Below are 12,500 nucleotides of genomic sequence, written 5' to 3' on the forward strand. Positions count from 1 at the left end.
ACATAGCTCTCGCCTAGCACATAGCGCTCGCCTTGCACCATTCACTGCTTAATAACTACTGCATATAATAAAGTCACGATTGCTCATGTGGTAAAATAGTCTTGACACAATCATTTTGTTTAAAGGTATGCAACCAACATTACACAAAACGCGCGCTAAAGTTGCCTAAAACCACGAAGTACTACGTATACTTTAATTGTAACGCAACTGGTTTCACAGTAAACGTGTATGAAAATTGCCTATATTCAAGAAGTACTACATTTGTTTAAATATTGTATTACTGTTACGAAGTACGACGTTTAAATATTATGAATTATTTTAAGTTGTATATAAAATCATAGCTATTTTTGTAAATTAATAATGCAACCCGCAATACACCAAATGTGTATTAATATTGCCTAACTTGTACGAAGTACAACGTTCATTTAAGTGCATTAAGTATGGTGCTCTGTGTGATGAAATACGACGTTCATGTGACCATAAAGTAACAAACGAAGTACGGCGCTCACAAATGCAGCACTCAAAATTATTGTTTCATTGCACGACGTTTGCTTTGTTTCTGACTGCGACGAAATGCAGCGTTCATTTGACTTTGTACATAGTACAGACGAAGTACGACGTTTGCGAAGTACGGCACTCAAAATCGTGATTTTCATGTACGACGTTTATTTGCACATCCTGCCGACTGCGACGGAGTACAGCGTTCAATTGACTTTGTACATAGTACAGACGAAGTACGACGTTTGCGAAGTACGGCACTCAAAATCGTGATTTTCATGTACGACGTTTATTTGCACGTCCTGCCGACTGCGACGGAGTACAGCGTTCAATTGACTTTGTACATAGTACAGACGAAGTACGACGTTTGCGAAGTACGGCACTCAAAATCGTGATTTTCTTGTACGACGTTTATTTGCACGTGCTGTCGACTGCGACGAAGTTAAGCGTTCATTTGACTTTGTACATAGTACAGACGAAGTACGACGTTTGCGAAGTACGGCACTCAAAATGGTGATTTTCTTGTACGACGTTTATTTGCACGTGCTGCCGACTGCGACGGAGTACAGCGTTCAATTGACTTTGTGCATAGTACAGACGAAGTACGACGTTTGCGAAGTACGGCACTCAAAATCATGATTTTCTTGTAAGACGTTTATTTGCAGTTGCTTCCGACTGCGACGAAGTACAGCGTTCAATTGACTTTGTACATAGTACAGACGAAGTACGACGTTTGCGAAGTACGGCACTCAAAATCATGATTTTCTTGTAAGACGTTTATTTGCAGTTGCTTCCGACTGCGACGAAGTACAGCGTTCAATTGACTTTGTACATAGTACAGACGAAGTACGACGTTTGCGAAGTACGGCACTCAAAATCATGATTTTCTTGTAAGACGTATATTTGCAGTTGCTTCCGACTGCGACGAAGTACAGCGTTCAATTGACTTTGTACATAGTACAGACGAAGTACGACGTTTGCGAAGTACGGCACTCAAAATCATGATTTTCTTGTACGACGTTTATTTGCACTTGCTGTCGACTGCGACGAAGTTTAGCGTTCATTTGACTTTGTACATAGTACAGACGAAGTACGACGTTAGCGAAGTACGGCACTCAAAATCGTGATTTTCTTGTACGACGTTTATTTGCACGCGCTGTCGACTGCGACGAGGTTTAGCGTTCACTTGACTTTGTACATAGTATAGACGAAGTACGACGTTTGCAAAGTACGGCACTCAAAATCGTGATTTTCTTGTACGACGTTTATTCGCACGTGCTGCCGACTGCGACGAAATGCAGCGTTCATAGTACAAACGAAGTACGACGTTCACAAAGTGATGAAGTAAAACGTAAACAATAAATAATATAATAATTTTATTTGTGTTGTATATAATGAAAAAACAGCAAATTTTTTTGCAAATTACGTATCTGTAAATAAATGTAAACATTTAGCAACTAATCAAAATTGTTTTTTTTGCCTAGATATTAAAGTAAAACATAAAAATACATTAAATTTATAAAATGCAACCCGCAGCACACTAGATGTGCATTAATATTGCATAACCTTTACGAAGTACGACGTCCAAAAATATTAATTTTTTTTTATATTGAGGTTAAAAGTGAGAAAACATAAATTAATAATAATGCAACCTGCAATACACTTAATATGTACTGATCTTGCATAACCTTCACGAAGTACTACGTTTAAATATAAATTAATATTATTGTGACCCGCAATACACTAAATTTGTATCAATATTGCATAACCTACACGAAGTACGACGTTCAAGAATATTAAAGAATTTTATTTGTGTTGTATATAATAAAAAAACAGCAAATTTTTTTGCAAATTACGTATCTGTAAATAAATGTAAACATTCAGCAACTAATCAAAAGTGTTTTTTTGCCTAGACATTAAAGTAAATCATAAGAATACATTAAATTTATAAAATGCAACCCGCAGCACAACAGATGTGCATCAATATTGCATAACTGTTACGAAGTACGACGTCCAAAAATATTAAATTTTTTTTTATATGAAGGTAAAAAGTGAGAAAACATAAATTAATAATAATGCAACCTGCAATACACTTAATGTGTACTGATGTTGCATAACCTTCACGAAGTACTACGTTCAAATATAAATTAATATTATTGCGACCCGCAATACACTAAATTTGTATCAATATTGCATAACTTACACGAAGTACGACGTTTAAAAATATTAAATGTTTTATTTGTAGTTTGCATATAATAAAAAAAAAAACAAATTTTTATGTAAATTACGTATCTATAAATAAACGTACACATTTAACAATTAAATAAACATAGTATTTTGGCCTAGATATTAAATTAAAACATAAAAATGCATAATATTTATTAAAATGCAACTTGCAATACAGCAAATGTGTATTAATATTGCATAACCTTTACGAAGTACGACGTTCACGAAGTACGTCGTTTACGAAGTGCGACGTTTACGAAGTACGTCGTTTACGAAGTGCGACGTTCACGAAGTACGTCGTTTACGAAGTGCGACGTTCGCGAAGTACGACGTCTACACATTAGGGCACTCAAAATTATTGTTACATTGTACGACATTCAGACGTTCCAACTGCGACTAACTACAGCATTCATTTGACTTTGCACATACGACGAACGAAGTACGACGTTTACGAAGTACGGCGCTTAAAATAATTTTGTTTTTATTAATTAATTATTTTTTTTAAAACAAACGTTTTTATAATTAAATTTTATAATGGTTTAAATATAAAATATGACTTTTTAATATTATCAATATTTAAAATATTTTCTCCCTTTTGTGTGTATGCCTTATAGTTATAGAGCTGTGCGCTTCGGTAGACGTCGCCTGTGGAGCTATGTCAGTGGAGCGGTGCGCACATCCAATACCGAGCGGCTGCCTCGATCGGTGTCGCGCTGGTATACATATGGTAGTGGTGTGTGTCGATGCGTTGAGTGAGGCGATATGAACGGTGTAACGGTTTAGTCGAAGTTTATCATAAATGACGACGACAAAACGACCGATTATGTATACGTTCTGCATTTGCTTCCAATTTATCGACGTTTATCGCACATTTCCGCTATCGAATTCGAATAGGGCTTTGCTTGCGAGATTGCTTTATTTTGTGATTTTGTGGCTCGCCCAGTTCCCCACAGCGAGATTGCGGATGCGGCAAAACGTATTCTCTTACGTTGGCGGTCCTTATGCAATCAAACTTTGTTGAACTAACAAATGTTTGTGATTTAAACAAACAAAAATAATAAATGCGTCAACTCTCTAATATCCGAGCGAGAATATTTATATAATATTCGTAACGTTTATGGATTCGAAAGAATTTCATAAATTCACGTCGCATTCAATCTTGCGAAGAGTGAAGAGAATGTTTGAACTTTTAAATCGGCAAAGGTAAAAAATAATATTATAAATATTATTATTATGCCTTTATTGACCGATATATGTGTTGTGGTGTTTAACGACTACGACGACGATGATGACGATACATTTATCTCTATATCGTACGAAGAAAAGAAGAAACAGCGTGGCGTTACTTTCTTATATGTTAGATTGTTTCGCACAAACGCGCATATTCTTCATCTTTATAAACGATGATGATGAGTATTTTATTCTCTCGTCTGTCTCAAAAAACACAAAAACACAGTTCCCTGGTTGATCCTGCCAGTAGTCATATGCTTGTCTCAAAGATTAAGCCATGCATGTCTCAGTACAAGCCAAATTAAGGTGAAACCGCGAAAGGCTCATTAAATCAGTTATGGTTCCTTAGATCGTACCCACATTTACTTGGATAACTGTGGTAATTCTAGAGCTAATACATGCAAACAGAGCTCCGACCGGAGACGGAAGGAGCGCTTTTATTAGATCAAAACCAATCGGTGGCGGTTTCGCCGTCATCGTACAACTTGGTGAATCTGAATAACTTTACGCTGATCGCACGGTCTCGCACCGGCGACGCATCTTTCAAATGTCTGCCTTATCAACTGTCGATGGTAGGTTCTGCGCCTACCATGGTTGTAACGGGTAACGGGGAATCAGGGTTCGATTCCGGAGAGGGAGCCTGAGAAACGGCTACCACATCCAAGGAAGGCAGCAGGCGCGCAAATTACCCACTCCCGGCACGGGGAGGTAGTGACGAAAAATAACGATACGGGACTCATCCGAGGCCCCGTAATCGGAATGAGTACACTCTAAACCCTTTAACGAGGATCAATTGGAGGGCAAGTCTGGTGCCAGCAGCCGCGGTAATTCCAGCTCCAATAGCGTATATTAAAGTTGTTGCGGTTAAAAAGCTCGTAGTCGAATTTGTGTCCCGCGCCGCCGGTTCATCGTTCGCGGTGTTAACTGGCGTTTCGCGGGACGTCCTGCCGGTGGGCTTAGCTCGAGAGGGCGGCCCAACTCAATCCCGCCGCGGTGCTCTTCATTGAGTGTCGAGGTGGGCCGGCACGTTTACTTTGAACAAATTAGAGTGCTTAAAGCAGGCTAAAACTTCGCCTGAATACTGTGTGCATGGAATAATGGAATAGGACCTCGGTTCTATTTTGTTGGTTTTCGGAACCCCGAGGTAATGATTAATAGGAACGGATGGGGGCATTCGTATTGCGACGTTAGAGGTGAAATTCTTGGATCGTCGCAAGACGGACAGAAGCGAAAGCATTTGCCAAAAACGCTTTCATTGATCAAGAACGAAAGTTAGAGGTTCGAAGGCGATCAGATACCGCCCTAGTTCTAACCATAAACGATGCCAGCTAGCGATCCGCCGACGTTCCTCCGATGACTCGGCGGGCAGCTTCCGGGAAACCAAAGCTTTTGGGTTCCGGGGGAAGTATGGTTGCAAAGCTGAAACTTAAAGGAATTGACGGAAGGGCACCACCAGGAGTGGAGCCTGCGGCTTAATTTGACTCAACACGGGAAACCTCACCAGGCCCGGACACCGGAAGGATTGACAGATTGAGAGCTCTTTCTTGATTCGGTGGGTGGTGGTGCATGGCCGTTCTTAGTTGGTGGAGCGATTTGTCTGGTTAATTCCGATAACGAACGAGACTCTAGCCTGCTAAATAGGCGTATTTCGACATCCCAAATGCCGGCTGGAGCCGGGTTCGCCCGGTCTCTATGTGCGGTTTTTACTGTCGGCGTACAAACAATTCTTCTTAGAGGGACAGGCGGCTTCTAGCCGCACGAGATTGAGCAATAACAGGTCTGTGATGCCCTTAGATGTTCTGGGCCGCACGCGCGCTACACTGAAGGAATCAGCGTGTCCTCCCTGACCGAGCGGTCCGGGTAACCCGCTGAACCTCCTTCGTGCTAGGGATTGGGGCTTGCAATTGTTCCCCATGAACGAGGAATTCCCAGTAAGCGCGAGTCATAAGCTCGCGTTGATTACGTTCCTGCCCTTTGTGCACACCGCCCATCGCTACTACCGATTGAACGATTTAGTGAGGTCTTCGGACCGGTGCGCGGTGGCGTTTCGACGTTGCCGATGTTGCTGGGAAGATGACCAAACTTGATCATTTAGAGGAAGTAAAAGTCGTAACAAGGTTTCCGTAGGTGAACCTGCGGAAGGATCATTAACGTGTAAATGTTGTTGTTTAGTTGTCACACATACACACACATTTTGTCTGTGCTGATCAACAAAAAACACACATACATACACTATTCGTATGATGATCAATTCTCATACAAAATTCTTTATTATGCGTCGAACGGAAAAGCAACAACGGGTCGTCTTGCATTAAGCGGATCTGTTGTTACGTTTTTCGATTTATTTTATAAATCGATTGTAAACGTGCCGTAAACGACGTTTTCAAAGAATTTTTTCGAACATTAACACGAATCAATATTGTCGAAAGATGGTTATGTGCTAACGTTTTATTATTGCTTTCGCAGTGCCGGTCTTAGCGTATTTCCATCATCGTATTCGCTTCGAAAAAAAGTACTAATACACAGTGGTGGTGTATAATTAATGTGCAAGAGATGTTGTTGTTGTTGTTGTAGTATTTGTATATGGTTGGAGTTATTTATAATAACAAACAAGAATGAATGAATGAATAATAATGGTGTCTGCCAATACGATCGTACTTTATGTACACGACTAAAACTTTATACATACAAACCATAATAATAAATAAACTCGAAACAACCAACAACAAAATTAATACGCTACTGTACATACAAATACACATTTATACATACCATCATTTTACTTAACCGATGGTGAGTGATGTTTGAAAAATAAACGCTTAGGCTTACGGTTTTGTAAGCCAGTCTTTGCGTATTTTCTTCATCGTATTCGCTTCGGAAAAAAGAAAATAAAGATGGTGTATAATTAATGTGTAAAAGAGATGTTGTAGTTGTAATTTAATTTGTAAATGGTTGGAGTTTATTAATAAATAAAAGGGGCTGTCTATTCGTCTGTACTTTATGTACAAGACTAAAACTTTATACATACAAACCATAATAATAAATAAACTCGAAACAACCAACAACAAAATTAATACGCTACTGTACATACAAATACACATTTATACATACCATCATTTTACTTAACCGATGGTGAGTGATGTTTGAAAAATAAACGCTTAGGCTTACGGTTTTGTAAGCCAGTCTTTGCGTATTTTCTTCATCGTATTCGCTTCGGAAAAAAGAAAATAAAGATGGTGTATAATTAATGTGTAAAAGAGATGTTGTAGTTGTAATTTAATTTGTAAATGGTTGGAGTTTATTAATAAATAAAAGGGGCTGTCTATTCGTCTGTACTTTATGTACAAGACTACAAAAACGTTTTATAACAATAAAAAGCTCGAAACAACCAATAACAAAATATACTACTACTATACTACTATACATACAAACGCACATTTATAAATACATAAAATCAATTTACTTTATCGATAGTGAGTGATGTTTGGAAAAAAACGCTTAGGCTTACGGTTTTCGGGTACCTGGGTTCCGCATGCGTCGAAGTAATAATTTACTTTAACGACGCGACGAACCGTAGGAATCTAAATAAAAAAGTTTATTAACTTTTTTAGATTCTGTGGGTTTTAAATGATATACGCCCGACTGACGAAGGAACGTTTTGCACTGCCTGTGCTTTTCTTTTGATTCGTTTTTATGTCGACGGACGTTCTTAGAATGCCCACCAAACGACGTATCACACAAAACACCCTACAATTGTATTGTTTGGTAAATATTGTTGTGATTAAGTTTGTAGCTGTGGCGTTTGTTTGAAGAAAACGTCTGGTTTTTCGACATATTTTCTATTTAATAAATATACATAATGCTTATCGCAAAAGGAGCAGAGTTTTATAGACAAAGTTGATAGAGAAAAAAAACCTAATAGATATATATACGTATTTATAAAACGTTAATATCATCGGGTTATTCTTTATGTAAACTTAAACTATAACTGCATACTCTTTTCGATAAGTAGAAACAAATGCCACTTTAATTAAATAAAATATTATAAAATATAACGCCGAACGTTTCTTTCGATTGGTCCGTTTCTCACATATACATCACAATTGTAATAACCTTAAGTAGTTATTTTTGTTGTTGTGTGATGATGAAACGATTTCGATGTGGAACGGTGCGTTATGTAATAATATTTTAAATTTGTTTGAAAAGATTACCCTGAACGGTGGATCACTTGGCTCGTGGGTCGATGAAGAACGCAGCTAATTGCGCGTCAACTTGTGAACTGCAGGACACATGAACATCGACATTTCGAACGCACATTGCGGTCCTCGGATATACTGTTCCCGGACCACTCCTGGCTGAGGGTCGTGTCAATTTCAAAGACTGCTCGGTTTTTGTCTTAAACACAGCGCACAATGTTGTGTAGACAATTACGTCGGAGCGTGTTGGGTGCAAATATGACGCGTTACTATAATTGTTAATTGATTGTCGGTTGTCATAATAAAATATTATGCAACGTAGACAACAATAAAAACAATATAAAAAATAACGCGGCATCCTAAAACGCAATAGCGGCTGACATTCTTATTAGTTTGTTGGTACAAGTTGGTTTAGACGTAGCACGTCCGATATTAAAAAGCAGCCACAACGCTTAAATTTCGAACGAAGCGATCGTCGTGTCCGAGACGTTAAAGTTGTTTATATGCATATTTTATGCACTATAATTAACAACAACAACATTCTCGCAACGACGTCAGATCGATGTTTGAAATTGTTTGGAGGCAGCCATATAAACGGAATACGTGTAATTATCGTCTGACAAAATAAAGGCAAATTTATATTTGCGACCTCAGAGCAGGTGAGACTACCCGCTGAATTTAAGCATATTATTAAGCGGAGGAAAAGAAACTAACTAGGATTTCCTTAGTAGCGGCGAGCGAACAGGAAAAAGCCCAGCACTGAATCCCGCGGCCGAAACCGGACGCCGGGAAAAGTGGTGTTAGGGAGGATCCGTCATCCCGAGATTGTGCGACGCGTCCAAGTCCATCTTGAACGGGGCCACAGCCCATAGAGGGTGCCAGGCCCGTAGTGACCGTTGCCGATAACGGGAGGATCTCTCCTCAGAGTCGGGTTGCTTGAGAGTGCAGCCCTAAGTGGGTGGTAAACTCCATCTAAGGCTAAATATGACCACGAGACCGATAGCGAACAAGTACCGTGAGGGAAAGTTGAAAAGAACTTTGAAGAGAGAGTTCAATAGTACGTGAAACCGTTCAGGGGTAAACCTGAGAAACCCGAAAGGTCGAAAGGGGAGATTCAGCGTGACTCGATAGCGGCGCTAAATGATCGTGCGACGAACGGCGTACGCGTCGTTCGCGCCTTTTGTTTATGCGAACCGAAGTCGAACGCGTGCACTTCTCCCCCAGTAGGACGTCGCGATCCTTTGGGTGTCGATCTAAGGCCCGCGGTGGAGCCCGTTCGAACGGTTCGCCGTTTCGGACGAACCCGCGGTGTTTCCCGGTCGACTCGCTCGAAGGTATGCATATGGCGCCGGGCCGCTACACAGTTAGCGTCCGACCATTGGCAAGCGCGTTCGTTTATGACGGTAATCGCACCTGGTGTCGGTTCTGTCTACGAATGGCTGTTCGCCAATGAGTTCTCGGACAGACTCGGTTGAAACGCCGATCTGCGACGCTATAGCTTTGGGTACTTTCAGGACCCGTCTTGAAACACGGACCAAGGAGTCTAGCATGTGCGCGAGTCATTGGGACATGACTAAACCTAAAGGCGCAATGAAAGTGAAAGTTCGTCTTGCACGGACTAAGGGAAGATGGGCGGCCGTTACGGCTGTCGCCCCGCACTCCCGGGGCGTCTCATTCTCATTGCGAGAAGAGGCGCACCAAGAGCGTACACGCTGGGACCCGAAAGATGGTGAACTATGCCTGGTCAGGACGAAGTCAGGGGAAACCCTGATGGAGGTCCGTAGCGATTCTGACGTGCAAATCGATCGTCGGAACTGGGTATAGGGGCGAAAGACTAATCGAACCATCTAGTAGCTGGTTCCCTCCGAAGTTTCCCTCAGGATAGCTGGCGCTCGTCGCTTACGAGTTTCATCCGGTAAAGCGAATGATTAGAGGCATTGGGGTCGAAACGGCCTCAACCTATTCTCAAACTTTAAATGGGTGAGATCTCCGGCTTGCTCGAACTTTATATGAAGCCGCGAGACTCGAATCAGAGTGCCAAGTGGGCCATTTTTGGTAAGCAGAACTGGCGCTGTGGGATGAACCAAACGCCGAGTTAAAGCGCCTAAATCGACGCTTATGGGATACCATGAAAGGCGTTGGTAACTTAAGACATCAGGACGGTGGCCATGGAAGTCGGAATCCGCCAAGGAGTGTGTAACAACTCACCTGCCGAAGTTACTAGCCCTGAAAATGGATGGCGCTGAAGCGTCGTGCTTATACTCGGCCGTCAGCGGCATGTGCGGTCGGTTATTTAATTAACCGGCCATGAAGCCCTGACGAGTAGGAGGGTCGCGGCGGTGAGCGCAGAAGGACTGGCCGTGAGGCCGTCTGGAGCCGCCGTCGGTGCAGATCTTGGTGGTAGTAGCAAATACTCCAGCGAGGCCCTGGAGGACTGACGTGGAGAAGGGTTTCGTGTGAACAGCCGTTGCACACGAGTCAGTCGATCCTAAGCCCTAGGCGAAAGCCGATGTTGATGTGGTGTAGATATGTCGTTGGTTCGTTTTTAATTCGAACGTAAACGTACGAAGCGAGCACACACCCATTGGGCGAAAGGGAATCCGGTTCCTATTCCGGAACCCGGCAGCGGAACCGTTAATAATTCGGGCCCTCGCAAGAGAGTTCGTCGGGGCAACCCAAAAGGACCCGGAGACGCCGTCGGGAGATCCGGGAAGAGTTTTCTTTTCTGCATGAGCGTTCGAGTTCCATGGAATCCTCTAGCAGGGAGATATGGTTTGGAACGCGAAGAGCACCGCAGTTGCGGCGGTGTCCGGATCTTCCCCTCGGACCTTGAAAATCCGGGAGAGGGCCACGTCGAGGCGTCGCGCCGGTTCGTACCCATATCCGCAGCAGGTCTCCAAGGTGAAGAGCCTCTAGTCGATAGAATAATGTAGGTAAGGGAAGTCGGCAAATTGGATCCGTAACTTCGGGATAAGGATTGGCTCTGAGGATCGGGGCGTGTCGGGCTTGGCGAGGAAGCGGGTCGCGGCTGACGTGCCGGGCCTGTGCGAGGTGAAGCGTTGTTCCGTTTCGGCGGTCAATGTCGAATCCGAGTTCGGTCCCGTGCCTTTTGGCCTCCCGCGGAACCGTCTTGCTGCGAGGCTCCGGGTGCGCCCGTCAGGGCGTCCGGAAGTCCTCTTCGGCCGCCATTCAACGGTCAGCTCAGAACTGGCACGGACCGGGGGAATCCGACTGTCTAATTAAAACAAAGCATTGCGATGGCCCCTGCGGGTGTTGACGCAATGTGATTTCTGCCCAGTGCTCTGAATGTCAACGTGAAGAAATTCAAGCAAGCGCGGGTAAACGGCGGGAGTAACTATGACTCGAACACTCGGGCGTTGGTCCGAGGTAGTAGGGTCGTAGATACGCCGATGTCCACCTCCTAGTGGTTCCCGCCGGTAACGGACATCTATCGCTGATGGAACCTAGCTCGCTCTTGAAGAGCGGCGGACGGAGACTTGGAATCGTGGTGTGGTTCTGATGTAAGTCCTGAAACATGGCGTGTTGGCCCGCCCGCCCGACCGGAGGGACTTAGAACCCCCTTCCGCGAGGGTCCTGTCTGTAGGTCCTCCACCTCCGTAAAACGAGATGGGGGAAACCGCAGACGGGGATGAAGAGTCGTTTGTTCCGTCGCATCGGAGATTGCGCAGCTGGGTCAAGTCGGCGGGGTGTTCGGCTAACGGACAAGGCTGGGCGTGAGGGGAGGTTTGCAGCTTCCCCTCACTTATGCCCGCTTTTACATTGCAGGCTCGGTTTCTAAGAATAATCCTCTAGTTCCCCCCGGCCCCCAGGCCGGGGCTCCTGCATTTGCTGCTGGTCGGAATGCCGATGGGGAGCCCGCCCAAAATCCATGCCCGTATTGTGCACGGTTGTTTACCACCGCCAATGGCCGCGGGTTGCATATACGGAGGGCGCATCCAGACGAGGCTAATAACGCAATAGACATCGAACGCATTCATGCCCGCTGGTCAGACGAGGAGACAGCCATGATGGCCAGGCTTGAGGCCGGTGCCATCCAGCAAGGGGGTGTAAGGTTTATGAACCAGTTTCTGGTTCCGCGCATGCCGGGTAGGACTCTGGAAGCAGTGAAAGGTAAGCGCAGAGATGCGACTTACAAAGCACTGGTCCAGAGATTTCTGCAGGCGCCGCAAATGAACCTCACCGAACTGCGTGATGGTGATGCGCCTCGTCAGCCTGATCCTCAACGGGAAAACCCTCCCGAGCCCCCTGCTTTCGATGGGGCGATCAGGGGCGCTGTCGCCGACCTTGTCGGAGGGGTCGACTGGCAGCGCCTCGGGTTTCAGGGAGACC

The 12,500-nt window shown here is 43.8% G+C and overlaps 2 non-coding genes and 1 pseudogene across 2 annotated transcripts; all 3 read left to right on the forward strand.

The window, feature by feature from the left end:
- Window positions 1-4,181: 4,181 nt before the first annotated feature.
- LOC135265527 (small subunit ribosomal RNA) lies at window positions 4,182-6,104 on the forward strand. Its single transcript, XR_010333270.1, has one exon. It is a non-coding gene; the product is annotated as a small subunit ribosomal RNA (ribosomal RNA).
- A 2,058-nt stretch (window positions 6,105-8,162) lies between these two features.
- On the forward strand, window positions 8,163-8,319 carry LOC135265530 (5.8S ribosomal RNA). The gene has a single exon (XR_010333271.1). It is a non-coding gene; the product is annotated as a 5.8S ribosomal RNA (ribosomal RNA).
- Window positions 8,320-8,795: 476 nt separating this feature from the next.
- Window positions 8,796-12,500, forward strand: part of LOC135265529 (large subunit ribosomal RNA) — an 8,123-nt pseudogene continuing 4,418 nt past the window's right edge.

This window comes from Tribolium castaneum, chromosome 2, assembly GCF_031307605.1.
Source record: "Tribolium castaneum strain GA2 chromosome 2, icTriCast1.1, whole genome shotgun sequence".
Classification (NCBI taxonomy): Eukaryota; Metazoa; Arthropoda; class Insecta; order Coleoptera; family Tenebrionidae; genus Tribolium; species Tribolium castaneum.